The sequence below is a fragment of the Lactuca virosa genome, chromosome 1, assembly GCF_052849685.1.
Source record: "Lactuca virosa cultivar CGN04683 chromosome 1, Lactuca_virosa_CGN04683_v6, whole genome shotgun sequence".
Classification (NCBI taxonomy): Eukaryota; Viridiplantae; Streptophyta; class Magnoliopsida; order Asterales; family Asteraceae; genus Lactuca; species Lactuca virosa.
The window spans coordinates 85,607,737-85,621,512 of record NC_136426.1 but is presented as its reverse complement, the minus strand read 5'-3'; positions in this window follow the sequence as shown (position 1 = coordinate 85,621,512).

The following is a 13,776-nucleotide window of genomic DNA, read 5'->3' as shown; positions in this document are numbered from 1 at the left end:
TTTCAGCTTTCCGTGACTCGTAGGAAAGAAAGCGCGAACATGTGATCTTCAGAGCTGAATTTGAGGCCCTGCAAGGGGCTAGGTGGTTTTGGTTTTTAGCTGACGGTATGGTGGTGTCAGAATGCACAAGACGATCCTTGTCGTATGGTTGCTTGAGGTGAGATCAAGGGTCTGTTTTCTTTGGATATAGATAAGTCAGGTGCTAGCTGACGGTTTCAGAAACGGAGTGTAGTAATCCATTTGTTTCTAGATATGAAGATGGTGTTTCCTAGTGTATTTGCATGGAATCTTGATGTTAAAGGAAGCCATGATTGGTGAGTTCCCGAGGCCTCAATCTGAGATTCGAAATCTTTTGAGTTTGCTTGGTCTCTATCTGGACGATTATCTTGTGTTGAGATATATCCCAAGGATCAGGAATGATGTGTATCTGGGTGAGCCGATTAGGTGTTTTTGTTGTTTTCCAGGTCAATTGGTGGTAGTTCGAACCCAAGAGGGGGAGAGTTGGATGTTTTATTTAGAGGATCAGCGACCTCTTAGAGTTTCGGTTTCAGAAGAATGGGTCATACGAAATTGTGGTTCGTGTATGCGAAACTTTGGTTTAGGATTTAGGCAAGACAGGAGTGCAGAGCAAGTTGCCATCAGATGGATGTGGACAGGAATCTAAGATTCGTCATCGCGACAAGGAGATATTGGACACGGGACTCATAGTAGCCAGTGGCTCCTTTCAGAAGCATCGAGGAATAGACCAAGATACATTTTGGGTCGCTCACTTTGAGTATCGGTTGATGTGGGATTTATTAGCAGATATGGTCTGTCAATCAACTTTAGAGTTTGGTATGTGCAGTTACTCATGGGATGGGTTCAGTAGTGTATTGGACATGTGGATTATTTGCTAATGCATTCTTGATCGTTGGTGTTTTTGTTCATCGTCATCAGGTGAGATTCTTCGATTTCAAGCAGTATCAGTGGAACCTTAATGAATGCGCCAGCCTATCGTCAAACTCTGTACGTTGTACTTTATGGTTTCTGGGTATGGGTACGCTCAACAGTGGATTATGGAAGTATTGTTCACAGTGAGCTCGGATTTGGTAGTCGTTCTTGGTTATTAGGTGCACGGACGTCAGAACGATGTTGTTTAGTTTTGGTTGTGTATTGTGGTATTTCATTGTATATCATCATCATAGGAGTATGTGAACGGAACAAGAGAGTTAAGGAATATTTGGTATGAATTATAGGTATGGTTCTTTTTGGTCCATGACCTATGAATCAGGACAACAGTGCAACCACCTAATTCATTCTCTGAGTGCGTATGGGTAAAAGGTTGTACGGTGGAAGGAACTGTGTGTTATAGAAAGGTATGGCTCTTGTTGTGTTTGGTTAGTATTCAAAAGGATGTTTGATTGGGCTCCTATAGGTTGGTGGGATGATGGTTGTGAATCTTAGGATCATGTGGTTTTGGTCATGAGTCTTCATGCCAGTGTTGGAATGACGGTGAAATTCGTATAGTGTCGAGGGTAATCCAGACTTGTGATGATGGCTTTGTAAGGGTATTCAAGGCATAAGTTATGGGCCATGTGTTCATGTTGGTGCATTATTGGGAGTCGGGAGACTCAGTGACCAGTTGGTTTGAACCGTGAGAATAGTAGAAGTTGATTCATTGTAAGTGTTAGTGTGTCATGAGATCAATGGCAGAATACTTGTATTTGTGGACTATATTACCGATGTAAGTGATAGACGGGTAAGGGTACTTGTTGAGTATGACTCGTAATCTTATGCAGTTTACGTCGGATCGGCCAAGAACTCTTGGTCCAATGCCTGTTTGTAATGTTCTTGTCTGATTTTTCGCTCTCGGGCGGACCATCTGTTCAACCGTCTATCTGACCCCTGACTACATACAACATCATGATTGTCGTGGAAAGACCAGGGGATTGAAATGGTTATGTTGGGTTGAAATAGACCCGAGGGCTGAAATAGGCCATTCGGCTGAAAGATACCGCGTTAATCAATTCGGACTCGGGATTGTTTCGGACCTATTATTATTGGCTAGCAATTTCCCTATTTAGACGTACGTGCTATTAGGGATGAGGGAGTATATATAATAGATATGGTTTCGTTTAATTACTTGGTTGAGGTTTTTTCCCTGGCATTCGTATGCATGGTTATTTGCACGAAGTTTAGTCGAGGGTTCAGTTACAGTTTATCGTGGGAAGGGTGCAAGTCCGTAGATATCCTGAATGGATTTAATCTAAGAGCTTTGTAGGTAAGGTTGGTGTGCATGATCATTTCCTTATGGGAAGATCGAGCGCGATCTGGGGTCTTCAGATTACAATTAAGGATATCGTTTTCTCGATGTTAGTTACTAACTGTGTTGTATATGCACCAACGTGGCTGTGGGTCATGGGAATTCATCACATTCAAGTCGGAAATTGGATATTTAGATGGTCAAGAATTGTTGCAAGGTTTCATAGAGTTGTAATAGAGGACCAGATGTTGAGCGTTCATCCGAATTATCATGTTCCAATGTTGTGGACACTTAGTGGTTGAGGGTCACAGGATTGTGTTGGCGATATGTTATGCGGAAAGACTTGGGTTTCGGAAACCTCTAAGGGATGAGTATGCATTTGTGAAAGATTTATAAGGAAGAATTTCGAGGAAGAAATTTGATTCAAGTGGTGGAGAGTTGTAACATCTTGTTTCTGAGTAAACCCTATGTATTTATTTTATTTTTAATTTAGCCCAAAAGTCGTATTAATTTGACGGGGTGTTCACTATCACGACTTAAATGTTATAAATTCAGGAAATCGGGGATTAAAGTGTAACCTTCATACCAGTTATGAATAGATTTGTGGAAGTTGAGGGCTGTTTGGTAACCTTTGGACTTGAATTGAAAGGATTTTTGGAAGCAGTGGGCTATAGAGTAAACCATGGATTTAGATTCAAAATGAATTGAGGAGGAGGGACTCAAAGTGTAAAAAATGGATTAATGTTTAAAAGAGAGGAGGTACTTAAACCCGCTCCCCCTCAACCCTCTTGCTTCTCGGCTACAACTACATAAAACCCTAACCCGATATTTAAATGTAGCCGCCAACTTATTCACCAGCCGCCGCCACCGTTTTCCTTGCTTTTTCGATCGATTGGAGACCACTATACACCTTCCTGCGAACGATGAAGAGGTTGGGGTTGAATTTTAAGACCTGAGAGAAAAAATCACGAGATTTATTCAGGTTTGTGGTTGCAACCGTACCCGATGGCGGACGTAAACCTCCGTCTCTCCGCCGCAAACCACTACTTTCCCCCTTCGCTTTCTTTCTGTTCCGTAGCATCTAGCTAGGCCTTCGCCGCTGCCACTCATGCGAATCCTCCTTCTACTGCTCCAATCATCATTTACGACCCCCGTCGGAGGTAGCAGTGGGCGCATTCGTGTGTGTATTTCGCATGTATGTGTGTACTGCAGTGTTGTTGCTCGTTGTATGCGTGCTGTTGGCCGGAAAATCGAGTAGAAATCCATCATGGCAGCCAACCATGGTGGTTGTCACTTTATTGCCGCTTTCTACCGCTACCAGCCACCTGGTTAGATGGTTGTGTGCATGTATTAATATGTGTATGTGTTTGTTCCGTGGAAATAACGTAATAGGTGTTAGTTGCTGGATTTTTTTTACTCGAAAATCACCACCACCGCCCGGGGTGGTAGTGGGTGGTACCCGACCTATTAAACTCTAATTAACCTAAAAACCTATCCTTGAACCTAATTGGCATGTGTTTGGGTTGGAAACCCTAACTAGGGTTTGGATAATCCTAATCTTGGAAACTTTAGTTTGGGACTTGCCGGCACCCGCGTTTTGGACTGATGGTTTGGAGTTATGAATTATACCCAACTATATTGTATGATTGATCTATTAGAGCGATGGGCTTAATTGAATAAGCCCTTAATGAGTTAAGTGTGGAACAATAACTCTAGATATTATTCTATGTGAGAAACCTAGAGTCGGAAAACTCTAATATTCGACACGATGATTGGGTATTGACTCAAGTGTCTTCCTGGAGGTGAAATGAAGTGAGTTGAATATAGTGGAGTTATTCGTTACTACTGTGGTAACCTACGTACATATCGAGGTGAGTTTCTTCTCACTATACCCACTGAAAGCACCAATGTCGGCCCACTATATATGTATCCTAGTTAGGATAGTATTATGTTAGTTTGTGGCTGGTTATTAGATCTGCATGATTATCTGTGTTTGTTGGTTTTGTGTTTATGTTTATCTATTACATATGTCGTCCTATTGTGTTGGGTTGAGGTTGTACTGCTTTGTGATGTAGCCAACAAACCCGAGAGCATTCCAGATATGAGCTGAGGGCTCGATTGGCATGCCAAACTCATACTGAGGGCTTGAGAGCATTCCAGATATGAGCTGAGGGACCGATTAGCATGTCGGACTCAGACTGTAGGCTCGGGGGTAATCCAGTCTTTCTAGATGTGGACTCCGTATATGTTTTTATATGTGCGTGTGTGTGATGGTACTTTAGTGGAACTCACTAAGCTTTGGCTTACAGTTCTAGTTTATGGTTTCAGGTACTTCAGAGGATCGTGAGAAAGCAAAGGCGTGATCGTGCACAGCTTCCTGTTTTTATGGAATTAGGTCTTGGGAAAACTCTAATTTTAAAATAATGTTTTTGGAAACAATAAGTCTTTTGTAAACAATGTTGTTAATTGGTTGATTTTTTGAAAATTTTAAATTTCTATGCTTTTTTGAGTGTTACAGCCTGAGTGCGTCGCGTTTCCTTGCGGTTAATTTCGTATTTCAGATTTCAGTGAATATTCAAATTAAAACCATATTTTAATTATATACCGGGAATAAGGATATGAAAATTATCCCTAGTTGAATAAGATTCCCTCCTCAAAATCCATTATAGCAAAAAGCTCTAGATGGTGCTCACACATCCCCTCATCAGGTTCCTAAGTCCAGTCGGAACCCTTCCGGTACTACCACTACACCTTCACCAAAACTACTACCTTGATGCACAAGGTCTTCATCTTCTTTTCTAGAATCGTGATCAGCCTCTCAACATAGTTTAGATGCTCGTTAACCTGAATATCCTCTAACAGAACAATAGAAGTATTGTCTGTGATGCACTTTCTCAACTGAGAAACGTTAAAGGTGTTATGAATCTGGCTCAACTCCTTAGGAAAATCCAATCGGTAGGCAACCTTGCACACTCGTGTTGACACCCTAAAGGGTCTAATGAATATAGCACCCAAATTACCCCAGTTCCTGAACCGGATGATACCATTCCATGGGCACACCTTCAGGAGTACATAAGCCCAAACTTGAAACTCAAGATCGGACCGACGTCGGTCTGCATAACTCTTCTGCTGGATCTATGTGGTGAGCAACCTCCCACGTACTTGTTGGGTCAAGTTTATGGTCTTCAGCACCACCGATGGGCTCCCTATCACTTTCTGACCAACCTCACCCCAACAAATCTGGGTCCAAAACTTTTTCCCATAAAGCAACTCCTAGGGAGGCATATTGATGTTGGACTGATAACTGTCGTCGTATGAGAATTCTTCTAACAAAAGATTGATATCCTAACTTCCACTAAAGCTGAGAACACAAGATCTAAACAAATACTCCAAGTTTGGTTAGTCCACCCACTCTGACCGTCTGTCTGCAGATGGTAAGAAGTACTTAAACGTAACTGAGTACCCAACTCTTCGTGGAACCTCTTCCAAAATCTAGAAGTGAAACAAACATCTCAATAAGACACCACCGAAATTGCCACGCCGTGGTGAGCAACCACCTCACAAATATAAATGCCGGCCAATTTATCAGTCGAAGAGCTCTCCTGGATAGCGATAAAAGGGGAAACTCATAGTCAGACGATCCATAATAACCTAGATAACATCGAAACCCATAGCAGTCTTCGGTAGCTTTGTGATGAAATCCATGATGAACTGCTCCCATTTCCATACCGAAATCTCCAATGGTTGCAACTTTTCATGAGGCATCTGATGTTTGGCTTTGACCTTCTGACATGTCAAGCACCACTCAACGTACCAAGCTACGTCCTGATTCATGTTGAGCCACCAATAACCATGACTCAAATCCCTATACATCTCCGTGGTGCCAAGATGAATCAAAAACTTTTTGATTTATGAGCTTCCTCCGTCAAGATATGTCGGCCCCCGATCGAATAAGGAACCTAGACTCTACCATGAAGAGTTAACAAAACCTTGACTGTCGATGTCAAAAGTGGAGACCCGACCAACTATACCCTCACTTTTCCGATGCTCGTCATTTATTTCTTCCGAATGATCTTCCTTGATCATATCCAATAGTGGTGTCATGACAGTCATCCTAAAATAAATATCTCGAATTGGTGCACCAGTCGCCTTGCGACTCAAAGCATCAGCCACCACGTTGGCCTTACGTGGCTGATACATAATCTCACAATCATATTCCTTTACTACATCAAGCCACCTACATTGACTCATGTTTAGATTTGGCTAGTCCATCAAATATTTTAAATTCTTGTGGTCCGTGTAGATGGTAAACCGAACCTCATACAAATAATGACGCCAAATCTAGAGGGCGAACATCACTACCCCCAGCTCTAAATCATGAGTAGGATACTTCGCCTTGTGAGGCTTCCGATGCCTCAAAGTATATATAATAACCCGACCCCGCTACATGAGTACAACGCCCAACCCAGTGCTTGAAGCATCACAATAAAACATAAAATCCTCGACATCCTCGGGAAAGGTCAACACTAGGGCCTCACATAACCTCTGTTGGAAGGTCTCAAACAAACCGGTTGTAGTAACCTGGTAAACCAAGGAAACTCTGAATTTCAGATGGATAACTCAGAACAACCCACTACATCACTACCTTAATATTAGCCAGATCAACCAAGATACCGTTCTGATTGACAAGGTATCCAAAAACTGAACCTCGCACAACCAAAACTCGCACTTGGAGAACTTGACATAAAGCCTCTCTGTTACTAAAACTCCAAGAATCTCTCGAAGTTTCTCCTCATGTTGCTCCTTGGTCTTCGAATAGACCAAGATATCATCGATGAAGATGATCATTGACTGATCAAGCATCGACCTACACACTTAGTTCATGAGATCCATGAATGTTGTTGGTGCATTCGTAAACCATAATGGCATCATCACGAACTCATAGTGACCATAACGAGTCTGAAAAGTTGTCTTCTACACATCATCATCTCTGAATCTCATCTGATGGTATCCTGACCTCAAGTCAATCTTAGAAAACCAAGATCGACCCTGAAGCTGATAAAAAAAGGCCATCAATCCTCAGAAGTGGATAACAATTTTTCACCGTTAGTTTATTTAGCTCCATGTAGTGTATGCACATCCGATGCGAACCATCCTTCTTCTTGACAAAAAGGACCGGTGCTCCACATGGTGAGATACCCAGTCTGATAAACTCCTTGACCAACAGTTCCTGAAGCTATGAAAACAACTTATTCATCTCGGGCGGTGCAAGGCGACACAACAGCTTGGGAATCAAAGCTGCACCAGGGATTAGGTCAATCCTAAACTCAAATTGCCTTACCGGAGACACACCACGAAAATCCTCAGGGAAGACTTATGGGCACTCGCAAACCACAGGCACATCGGTAACTTACTTCTTCTTCTCTTCCCGAGTATCGACTACATAAGCAAGGTACGTATATTTGTGTTGCAAGTACTTCCTAGCCCTCGCAGTAGAGCATAAAGTCGAACCAACTCTAGTTCACACGCCATAGATGGTCATCTTTCCCCCACTTGGGGTATGAACTGCCACTAGTTTCCACTCACAATCAATCAGAGCGTCGGACCAGCTCAACCAATCCTTTGCCACAATAACACAAACATCACCCATCATAATAGGAATGAGATCAATTGGTAACTCCACCACAAAAAAAAAACTCTAACATGCATCAACGATAAACAATCGAAGCTAAAACTGTACGGTCATTGGCAATGGGGACCTCCAAGGGACAATCTAATGCTCCAAGGGCAACACGAAATCCCCTACTAAATGAAGATGATACAAATGATCGACTCACTCCCAATTCAAACAACAATAAAGTAGACACTAAGTTCACTAGAATGTACCTAAGAAAAAACATAAACATAAGCAGGTAGAAATAATAATTAACGGAAAGATTAAAAGACTCATACCAATAACAACAACAGGCGTTGTCCTAGCCTCCTCTGGTGTTAGTTGATAGGTTCAACCCTTGGCCATCGGAGCCTCGACCTTCCCATGGCATCCATCTATGATCCGCAATGTTGTAGGAGCTAGTTCATGCACTAGTCTGGCTGTAAGCAACAGATAATTATCCTTCACATGGCCCACCTGATCACCATGGAAACAAACTCGAAATCTCTACAAACAATCATTCTTCTAATGACCCTCCTTACCATACCTGAAACACCTGAACCCGGTCCAATAAGAATTCGCCTGAACCTTCCTGAACTTGCTATAAGTGCGGCCCTTCTAGCCTCCAAATCTAGAATCAGTGGTCCAAAACCAATTGGTTTCATGTTGTGACTAAACTGGGGTCTACCTCCTCTCTCTCCTATGGGTCTCCAACTATATCTCTCTTTCCCCTGGCATGCGACTGCAGCTCAACTAAGGTCTGATACTAAGTGTTCTCCACGAACTCTCCAATCTACATCTTGAGAATTCTCAAGTATCGGGACATCTGCACTACCTTCATGCATGCATACTCTAGGCAAAACAAAGCCCTCGCATGGAACATCTTGGTGATCTCGGTCACCGATTCTGTCATTTTCTTGAGTTACCGATACTCCTGAGCCAGCCGCTGCCTCTCCACTGTTGGTATATACTTAACTCTAAACATCTCGACAAACCACTCCCAATTCATCGTGCTCCTCTCAGTAGGTGAAAGGTCCTTAGAGACCAAGTTCCACCGGTCATTCGACCCCGCACGAAGAAGGTTTTGCGTGAATTTGTACCTCTGGCTATCCGGACAAGCACATGTATAAAAACACCCCTACACATCTAAGATCCATCTCATGGCCACACTCGATCCCTAACACGTTCAAACTCTAGGGTTTTTGTGTTACTGAAATCTCGATAGAGCATCGGCTCCAACTCGACATACCTGCGGTAGCAACAACAGAAGTGGTTGCAGCGGCGACAACATCAGTAATAACGACATAACACTCATCAAGCATGGCTATTAGTTCGGTCTTGATAGAACCAAACAACTCTGAAATTGCCTCCCTGATCGCCACAGACACCTGAGCAGCACTCAACTCGCTAATCTCTATGTTACTCATAAATGTCCTCTCATGGCCACTAGCACCAGCATATGATCCTATGGTCATCAGCATACTGAAAATATACACGAGAATAGTAAAAAAATTAGATCTTAGTTCTCTCACACTATTTTACCTCAGTAGCCTTGGGACTCTTTCGGATCCTCATACGGATCTTATGCTTCTAGTACTACGGGCTCATACTACCTTCCACACTTATGTGTATTTTTTTCAGATTTCATCCCAAAGTCACAATTCACTACACCAAAACAATTTTAGGTGTATTAACACAGACATATAACCTACGAAGAGTCTCAACCAAACTTCCTACATACTCAACCTATGACTCTCCTCAACCACACTCTCGCATTGCTAGAAATCTCTATCAATACTATTGGTTGCCTCATGTATGGCAGTCATGCATAATACTTGATCAAATAGATAATTGAATAAATGATTCTATCATAAGCCCACAACCAAATAAGGAATAGAAAATAAGGCTAAATCAAGCATTCTAAGGCTGTATAATCCTAATCATGTGCCACTATGAAGCATACACTTAACAACTAGCAGTATTAATCTAAACTTCAAGTAATACAAAGCATGCAATCTACTAGGCTACAATGCGTCACAAAATCAGACAATACTATCATGTGATTCCTAAGGTGATCCTTATCCTATCATTTAACATGCATTTCTAACATTTATTATAATAGAAGATTATTAACAAGTATCGATATTTTGGGAGATCACTATACTTGACCTCCGGATGACTATACACATCACATCTTATTTTCTCTTTTATATGTACACTTTTTCAAAAAGTTTTATGAAAATTCTTAGATCCTTAGTTTCAGTTCAGTATTGCAAAAGTGTTCATCCAAATCCCTCAAACCAAGGCTCTGATACCAATTTGTAGCGTCTCAATTTCACAATAAATTTTTTTATTTTTAATTAAGTTAAAAAGTCATCAACATAAAACCAAGTTGATAAAATCACATGTTCCAAAAGACAATCATCTAAATAAGAGTATCAAAATAATAAAAATTCAATAAAATGTTCAAGATGCCGACGAGAGTGTACAGTTTTGCATTTGCGTTTTCCCTATCCTTAGAAGTACCTGAAACATTTAAATCCATAACTGTAAGCCAAATCTTAGTGATTTTCCCAAAAATATCACATATAACACAACAAAACTAAACATATATAATAATAATGGGTTAGTTTAACTGCGTGTCCTCAATGACTCAAATATAACATATTCGGGTCCTCAACGATCCTAAGTCATCAGTGACTCAATTACAGCATGTCCGAGCCCTCGACGACCCTGGGTCGTCAGCGACTCGGTTTCAACATATTAATATACAACAATTGTCAAGCATAACTAAAGATACAATCCAATCAGAGAAAACTTGACATGAGTAATATAGTGATAAAACTCACCTTACAGATAGACTAAAAACTCACAACTGTACATGAATACTAACAGGTCGGTCTCACACACCACCTAGACAATAAATCAAAGGTTAACCTCAACTGTTACCTAGAACCCTAAAGTTTGACCAAAGGTCAAACATATTTAAAAGTCAACAAGTCAATATTATGCTCAAAAGCATGTCACGCTTTCTCTTGCGCACACCTTGCCTACTAAAGGAAAAAACAGTCAGGTTTTTTAGCTAAGACAAGTGCGCACCTGAAAATCCCAATAACGTGTCACGGTCAAGCCTATTTCACAAGGTAATTTGACTGGGTCTACTAGGTCAGAACTCCATCTTTCTGATCTGGACTCTAACAATGTTCAAATGGATAAAGTATCCAACTTTATCCATTAATTCATCCCAAAACTCACAAGATTTAGATTTTTGAACTCAAAATGACCTAAGTCATCCACAACACTTGCATTGCTTAAAAAAGAAGTATCAATACACAACTTTCGTAGTCCAAAAAGTCTTAGGAGTGTTCCATAGAGCTCAAAAGGTGCTAGAGTTCTCTCAACTCCAAAACACAAGCTCAGAGGGACTAAAACATGAAAAATATGACAAACAACAAGATCTATGAAACCAAAGAAAAACTTAGAAGCTTTTTAATCACAATGGTCCATAAATGAAGCAACCTTGTTGGTTCTACACTTTACTCCTTCACTAAAACACTTTGCAAATACATTGATCTTCGAGCATCACACCAAATCAAAAGAAATAAGCTTCCAAAAGAGATTTCAAGTAATGAGAGCAGAGGGGCTAGGGTTTCTGAACACACGCTCTGAGGGTAGGGGAGGATGTAAATGATCAAACCCTAGAGGATAAATTGTGTTTAAGTAGCCCCAAAACCCTAAAAGGTCATTCATCCCATAAGCCTGAGCGCATCGCGCTTCCTTGCGATTAATTTAAGATTTAAGATTTCAGCATATATGAAAATTAAAACCATATTTAAATTACATATTGAGAATAAGGATGTTACAGTAACAAAATAGGTTCATACCGCAAGGCGGCTAATGACCTTCAAATTACTTTAAACACTTGACCCTTCGAAATCGTCATTCTGGTTTTTTTCACTTCGTTTCGGGTCATCTTATTTATTCGGATCACCAAAATCCAAGTCAAACCCTCATTATCAAGGTCATTGTTTTTTATAGGATATTTTTTTAACTTAATGATTTTCATAATTTAAACTATGACAACGTCCTTTTCGTACATTAAAATACTATGGTTTTGAAAATATTTTAAACTTTATATCATATTCATTAAAACGCGGCTTCACAAAAAGCAAACCAGTTTACTGTTGTTTCAAAAAAAGCATCAACAAGGTGTACAACAAATAGAATACAAACCATAGTAAGCATAAATTACATATGCAAAATAACAACTATGTAGGCATAGTCTCTTCAAGGCTTACTACTAATATACACACTTGCTATTTCTTTGCACCTGATCCTAGGATATATGACCTTAAATAAAAACATATGTAAGCAAATAATGTCTCATAAGTATGTGGGTTTAGACCAAAAAACATTTACATATTTGATAAAGTACCACTTTCATAAAACTTTAGAAAACATTTTACTAACTATGCAATGCATGATCTCATACCATTCAATCATATGGGTTCTATCCTGTTTCATAATATATTTTTATTTTCATCTACTTTCAAAGTCTGATGTACAATGTGATAGGTTTTCTACATCTAAGAAAATGATATTGCACAACTTAAACAAAAAAAAATTCCTATGAGTTTATTCAACCTAGAGGATCTAAGTTTAATATTATTGATGTTATTGCTAAAAAAGTTAGAAAATGCATACCTCTTTTGCAGCCAATGATCTCCTTGTGTGAGACCTCGTTCTTGCGACCTTATTTGAGTATTATGTAATAGTTAGGTGTAACATCTATGTTTCCCGAAAGGAATAATAAGATTATGTAATAGTTAGGGTCGACAATTGAAACATTCATGATAAATAAATAAAGAAAATTATTTGAGTATTATGTATTCTATGTGTAATTATTTGTAGTATACGTGCTTATAGCAATATAATAGAAATAAGAATAAAATATGCATCAAAATAGAATAATAATTAGGACGAATATCCTTGAAGAAAGTGGATGTAGACGTAATGAGGATTCTTGAGATATAAGGAACGCTTAAACCAGACTTAGAGCGAAGAAGTTATTATTATTTTAAGTTTTGCGATTCAACCCGATACGGCAGCGCACGTTGTAAAAAGTAAATTTTGTTAGGTTACTTTTTAGCCTTAGTGATCTATCAAAAGTCGTAGTAGTCGTTAAACTGAGAGAATCCATAAAGAGAACGTCCAAATATGACTTTGTGAGAGGAAATTATGATTTTTCAATGTTTCAGCACGACAGGGGGCACAAAAATCGAATTTTAGATTGGCCGATTTTAAGCCAAACTGATTTACGTGAGAATTGAAGATCTCGTTAATAGGATTTCAATGATAAAAAGACACTCGAAAACGGAGTTTGTATGCAGAAGTTATGAATTTTACACAGTAATTAACAGTGTAATTTTCTTAGGCTGCTAAATTTAAGATCGGATGGGAATTAGTTGTGGGTCAAAAGGAAAGTTGTATTAGTTGGAAATACCTACACATGGATATAAAGTACATCAAAACAGAGTTCGTATGGCCGAGATATGATTTTTTGAAGATAGGACCCGTACCTGCGATTTCTGCCACGTAGCCCCATTAAATTGCTGACACTTGTTCGTCGCTGAGGAGAAGAGTAGCAACCAAGCCAGTGCGCATCATGTACGGTCTTAGGCGCGGCACGCAAGTGCCCTGAGAAGCCTATAAATAGTTGTTTAATTCTCATACCTTCCCCACACATATCAAAATCTCTCTTTCTCTCTCTCTCTCTCTCTCTCTCTCTCTCCCTATATATATATATATATATATATATATATATATATATATATATATATATATATATCGATTTCTACTTCTTTTGGTCAGAAATTTCTTA